Here is a 6,672-nt window from a genome sequence, read left to right as displayed (position 1 = left end):
ATCCTTTGCAAACCAATTTTGAGCCTATTATACCCCTTTGTTCTTTACTTTAGCTCATTACTAACTCTAAGCGGAAAACAATAATGTCCTTAATTTGAATCCTTGGTTAGCTTAGACTAGTGAGAGTACTTACAAATTAAGTGTGGAGAAATTGGGTTTGCCAATATTTGGTTTGAGAATTGGGTGTTGTGTATTCTTGAGAAAATATGAACAAGAATGTCAAGAACATGTTTATGCATTCAATACCTTAATCATATGCATTGAAAAAGAAAAGAAAAGAAAAAAATTTATTAAGAAAAGGAAAATAGAAAAAGAAAAGAAAAAGAGTAAATAAATAAAAGGGGACAAATTGCCCCAAAGTAAATGGTGATAGCAATGCATATGTACTGTACTCGAATCAGAATGCATGAATATGTAGAAAACAGTTAATGGATAGTTAGATGTTGTATTATAATTACATGGATTGTCTAAGTTAGGTGAAAAGTTTAAGTTAATTAAGGATTCAGATTTTAGTCCACTTGACCAAATACAATCCTACCTTGACCCTAACCCCATTACAACCCTTAAAAGACCTCTTGATATGTGTATCTGTGCATTAAATTCTTTGTTGATTGGTAGAAGAAAAGTAAGTCTTAGAAAGCAAGATTAGTAGAGAATTGAGAGATCGAACCTTAAACACCTGAGCGATTAAAGTGCATACACTTCCAGTGAGGGTTCGATGCTCGATTCCTTGTTTCCGGCTTTCATGAGCTATTTTCTTCTGCAAGTTCACTTGTACTTATTGTGATTTGAATTAGTGAAATCCAGTTCATATTTGTTCTTAAAAGATTGGTATACTTTTAACCAAGTAGGTAGAAATATTTTGCATTTAGTTGCATTCATATAGATAGGTTGCATTTCATAAGTTTTACCATTCCTCTTCACACTCTTATAGTTTCTCTTGAGCTTAGCATGAGGATATGCTAATGTTTAAGTGTGGGGAGATTTGATAAACCACTATTTTATGGTTTATCTTGTGCTCAATTGAGTGGTTTTTATCAAGCCTTCATACACTTATTCATACAAAATGCATGGTTTTACAATTTTCTTCCTGATTTTGTGCTTTGATTGAAAACATGCTTCTTTAGCCTTAAATTTGCTATGTTTAAGCCTCTCTTATTACCATTCGATGCCTTGATATGTGTGTTAAGTGATTTCAGAGTTTATAGGGCAAGAATGCCATAGAGGATGGAAAGGAAGCATGCAAAAGTGGAAGGAATACAAGAAACTGAAGGAACTGCTAAAGCTGTCCAGCCTAACCTTCTGGTACTAAATCGACCATAACTTGAGCTAGAGAGGTCCAAATGATGCGGTTTCAGTTGTATTGGAAGGCTAACATCCGGGGCTTCACAACGATATATAATTTGCCATAACTTCTCTAAAGATAGGCGACACGCAGGCGTGGATCACGCGCATGCGTCACCTGGCGAAAACTCAATCCACGCGTACGCGTACGCGTGACAGTTCCACGACCTGTACGTATCAGAAATCGCTGGGAGCAATTTCTGGGCTGTTTTTGACCCATTTTTCGGCCCAGAAAACACATATTAGAGGCTATAAAGTGGGGAAATCAATCCATTCATAGAACAACAATAGATACAATTTTCAAATTCACAATTTTAGGTTTTAGATGTAGTTCTCTAGAGAGAGAGGCTCTCTCCTCTCTCTTAGGTTTTAGGATTAGGATTTCTTTTACTTTATGGTTATTTCTTCAATCTAGGTTCAATATTCCTTTACTTTATGTTCTCTTCTACTTTTATTTATTCTAATGCTTTTACTTGTTAATTACTTATGTTGCCAAATTGGCTTATAAACTCTTCATGTTAGATTTGAATATTCTATTTAATTCAAATTGAGGTATTTCAGACTTAAGATTGTTTCCTTCTATTTATGATATAAATAATTTAGATTTCTCCCTTTTGGCTTTGGTTAAGTAATTGGTGACACTTGAGTTATCAAACTCAGCGGTTGATTGAAAATTGGAGATTGCTGATTGATTTGGATCCCTCTAAAGCTAGTCTTTCCATAGGAGTTGACTAGGACTTGAGGAATCAAATTATTAGTCCACTTGACTTTTCTTTATTTAGTAAGAGTTAACTAAGTGGGAGCAATAAACAATTCTCATCACACCTGATAAGGATAACTAGGATGGGATTTCCAGTTCTCATACCTTGCCAAGAGTTTTTCTAATTAATAATTTATTTTCTTCCAATTAATCATTCTTTCATTCAAGACTTTTTATTTTAATTACATAAATTTTCTTGTTAATTTTTATTGCTTTAATTTATAATTATTTATTTGCCCATTGCCCAAACTCAACATTCCCGAGAAAACTCATAACCAAGAATAAATACACCTTCCTGCAATTCCTTGAGAAGACGACCCGAGGTTTAAATACTTTGGTTATAAATTTTATTGGGTTTTGTTACTTGTGACAACCAAACTTTTGTACGAAAGGATTCTTTGCTGGTTTAGAAACTATACTTACAACGTGATTATTTTTATGAAATTCTTTACTAGCAAGAATCTAATCGTCACTCATCGTTCTTCTTATCTTATTCCTTACTCGCATAAAGCTTGTCTCTTTTGGAATAAGCCTGAACTTGTTCTAGTATAATTACATAATCCTTTATTCTTGGGAGCTCACTGTAAGTAGAGTTGCTCTTATTCGCCAACCGTATTCTTCAAAAGCAGGTGAGACTTCTTTGACTCTATACGCTCTATTCTTTCTACCAAAAGTCCTTAATTCGAACTCTTCTCTTGGGATGCACCTAGGTTCCTCTTCTTGTGCATTTCATTATTTCGGTATAATTCTGTTTGACCATATACAAGATTTTCTTTCTGATTTTTCATGAACACCGTTCATATTGTTCATTCATCTTTCGAGCTTAATGTCTTTCTAAAAATCAACTCGAGCCTATATTAGTATCGCGTATGAATCCTAGCTGTGACCATCGAGACGTTGATCCCTTAGAGCAAGACTTTTGAACGCGGAAGATGAAGCATGTAAGTGCACGGCTTTAAGAGGAGTTTTGGAGTTATGAATTCTTGCCGACCGTAATGCCTATGAGTAAGTTAATGCGCTAGAATGCACTGTTTGTATGGATGCCTGAATGCGAAGAGAGTTTTTTTGAATCTTCAGAGAGGGATTAACCTTAGTGCCAGTAGTCGCGATACCCGAACTTAATTAACTACTCGAAATTATTGTGATGCATTATCAAAGGAGATTAAGATATGCGCGAATACAACATCGTAAAGTAGTGACAGACACCTGAGCAAGGAAGTCCCTGAGTATTGCTTAGATGACCAAAGAAAAAGAACTGTTAAGTAAGTTAAGGTCTTAAGTTGAGAAAGTGGATGCAGGTGTCAAATTGAATCAATTACAAATTACAAGAGATCATAAGGTCGAGAACTTAGGAAGCGCAATAATGGTGATAAGGAACTACTAAGGATAATGGAGCTTGTTGAATTAAGAAGATACCAAGAGAAAATTTTGCGTCGAAATCGAAAGTTGAGATGAGAAACTATTGTCCGAAACTCACAAGAGAGGATTTTTGAATTTACCTTGAAATTACTAAAATGTACCACGAATCCAAGAAGATATTTTCGAGCGGCAAGAAATGAAGAACAAAGTGACAATGCCTGAGAGGGCGTGCTTGACGCATGAGGAAGAAAAGAGTGACCACCGGAAGCCATTCGGAATGCTGCAACCATTGAAGATTCTACGCTAAAAGTGAGGAAGAGTAGCCATCGATTTCGTAATAGATTGCCGAGGTCTAAGACAAAAGGTGATGCTGTTAGGTAATCATTGATCAAGTGACCAAGTCCATTTCATCAATCAGAGCAAACTACTTATTGGGGATATCAACGAGACTATACATCAGGGAGAAAGTGAGACTTCACAGTACACTAAACGCCTCTGAATTAATCGAAAACTGAAATATCGAACGTCTTAGTTCCTGAATTTGATACCCAAGACAACAGAGAAAGACTACAGAAAATCGAGTTAAGATTCTTACTACAAAGGCCGACAATAGAGTTATATAAACCAAGGAAGTCCTGTATTCGAGAAGGTTACTTTAACAAGCTGGACTCAATGAGTGAGTCAAGACTAAGGGATTGAAACCAAAGATTTTTAGGACTTGAATTAATGGCAAGAATGGACTATTTCGAATTCTAAAGAGAATTGGATCGGTGGCTTATAGGATCGCTTTACCACCGCATCTTTCGAACCTGCACGAAGTGTTTCACGTGTCGCAGCTTCGTAAATATACTCCGGATGCAAGTCATGTCCCGGAACCGGAATCATCTCAAGTGAGGGAAGATCTAACACTACCGGTAACTCCGGTTAGGATTGATGACACCAGCATCAAACGTCGACGTAGAAAAGAAGTATCATTGGTGAAAGTAGCTTCGAGTCGGGTTAGTGTGGAAGAGCATACTTGGGAGCTCGAATACGATATACGGAAGGACTACCCACACCTCTTTTCAGGTAACTGAATCTGAATTTTGAGGATAAAATTCTTAATTTAGTGGGTAGGATGTAAATCCCATTAAATTAGTAAATAATTAGTCAATAAATTAAATTTTAATAGAGGAAATTAAAAATATAAATATTATATTAAATTATGATAGAGCTCATTAAAACAAAAAATTTGACACTAACTTCAAAGAATTTAGCCCAAGATTGGGCCGAACGAACCGAACCGGACCCAATATGAGTCCAAGGCCCAATCCAAGTCTCATAACACTTAAGAGAACTCAGTTCTCTTCCCTTCCCATCAGCACAACACGCTAGGAAACAACATTGGGGTGGAGGAGCAAAGAGCAAACCCTTGTCTTCCATTAAATCCACCACAACTTCTCGCTCCGATCTCCGATCGCCGCACCGTTTGCGGCCACGCGTCCACCATGTCGAGCTCTACGAATCCATCAGAACAATTTTATGGGTAAGCCACTCTATCCTTCTCATCCTCCCTTTTCCCCAATTTCTCAAAATTATGTAAGTGGTGTTGAGTTTCTGCCTCTTTGATGTACTAAGATCCGATTAGCTTGAGGAAGACATTCACTCTTGCTTATACGATGCTTGGGTAAGGTGAGGATACTAGAACTCTAGATAATCTCTTGAATTGGTGTTTTGGGTATTGAATTTGGGTATGTATGTGTGATATATGTAAAATTAGGTGTATATATGTATATGTTGGAGCTTAAATTGTGAGCCTTGGAGCTTGGTGGAGGTTGGGTGCTTGTGCTTTGGTGATTTTGGGCTTGAGGGGCTGTGTTGGTTTTGGTGATTTTTGCCTTGGACAATATGCAAAAATCAGCCAATGTATGGTTTAGGTTTCTCGTATTTAATATATAATGTCCTGTGAAAACTTAGGCTGGAGAACCGTAGGATAAGTTAGAATGATTATGCATTTTGGGTGCTTAGTATTTATGATACAGATTGATGATCTAAATTAACCATGTGTGGGTGTTTATGGTTATGGTGGGAATATAATGCTCCTTTGATGTTTGGGTATTGTTAGCAAGTTGATAATATATATATATATATATATATATGGTAGAATGTTGATGATTGTGTTGATGGAAGTAAGAAGCATAGGGTGTGAATTGGGTAACAATTGAGGTATGATGTATTGTAGTATAATGAGTGGATAGTAGTGTCATCTTGATATGTTATGACATGTTTTTGTGCTAATCATAGGTGTAGGAAATGAAAATTGAGGTTTGGATCTTTTGTGTAAAATTAGTTTTGGGCTGAACTTCGGCGAGCCATAACTTGACTTCCGGATCCTCGATTGATTTCAAACTTGTTTTGTATGAAAATTGGATCCGTCAAGTTTACGCCGTTCGAAGAACAAAAGAAAAAGGATTCAAAACAAAAAAGTTATACGCGTCGGAAGTTTAGGGCCCAAAATGGAATTCTGCAGCTTTTTCAGACTTAGCAAAATTTTTGGAAAAACGTACACCTACGCATACGCGTGACCCACGCGTACGCGTGACCTGAGATTTGCGTACATGTCCAGCTGCTCGCAACGCGACCAACCCTTTCGGGTTGGGATTCACTCGTACGCGAGCAAGGATTTTTCATGCCCACGCGTACGCATGACCCCTGTTTTAGCAAATTTGGGTTTTTAAATTTTAAACCTAATTTCAAACTTCTAAACCTCTATTTTCGTTCTTTTAGTCATAAATCATAGTAGTAAGCCTTGTGATTAGATGAAGTTAGGAAATGGAGATAACTTGGGGGTGAAGTAAAGCTGAAAAAGTGATGAACTAAGTTTGGAAATATGTAAACTTGGAGTGCAATTGGTGCTATGACTTTGATGGTATGAATATGAAATTTTTATAAATGATTATGAATATAATTTAGCTTATGCATTCAATGTTATCTGAGATACGAGTTTCCTTGGGTAAAATACCGTGGCTTGCCACCACGTGTACCAGGTCGAAACTCGATACTCTGTTGACCGTACGTCGTAAGGGTGACCGGACACGTATAAATTCCCGGGAATGGTAACCCCCATTGAGTAAAGTTATATATGAATGTATGAATTATGAATGAAATGAGAAAAAGCTATGCATAGACTCATGGGTATGCACGACGGAGGACAGTCCAAGGGTTTCGGA

This window comes from Arachis ipaensis, chromosome B7 (assembly GCF_059453495.1).
Source record: "Arachis ipaensis isolate K30076 ecotype BB chromosome B7, ASM5945349v1, whole genome shotgun sequence".
NCBI lineage: Eukaryota > Viridiplantae > Streptophyta > Magnoliopsida > Fabales > Fabaceae > Arachis > Arachis ipaensis.
This window is presented reverse-complemented; position numbering follows the sequence as displayed.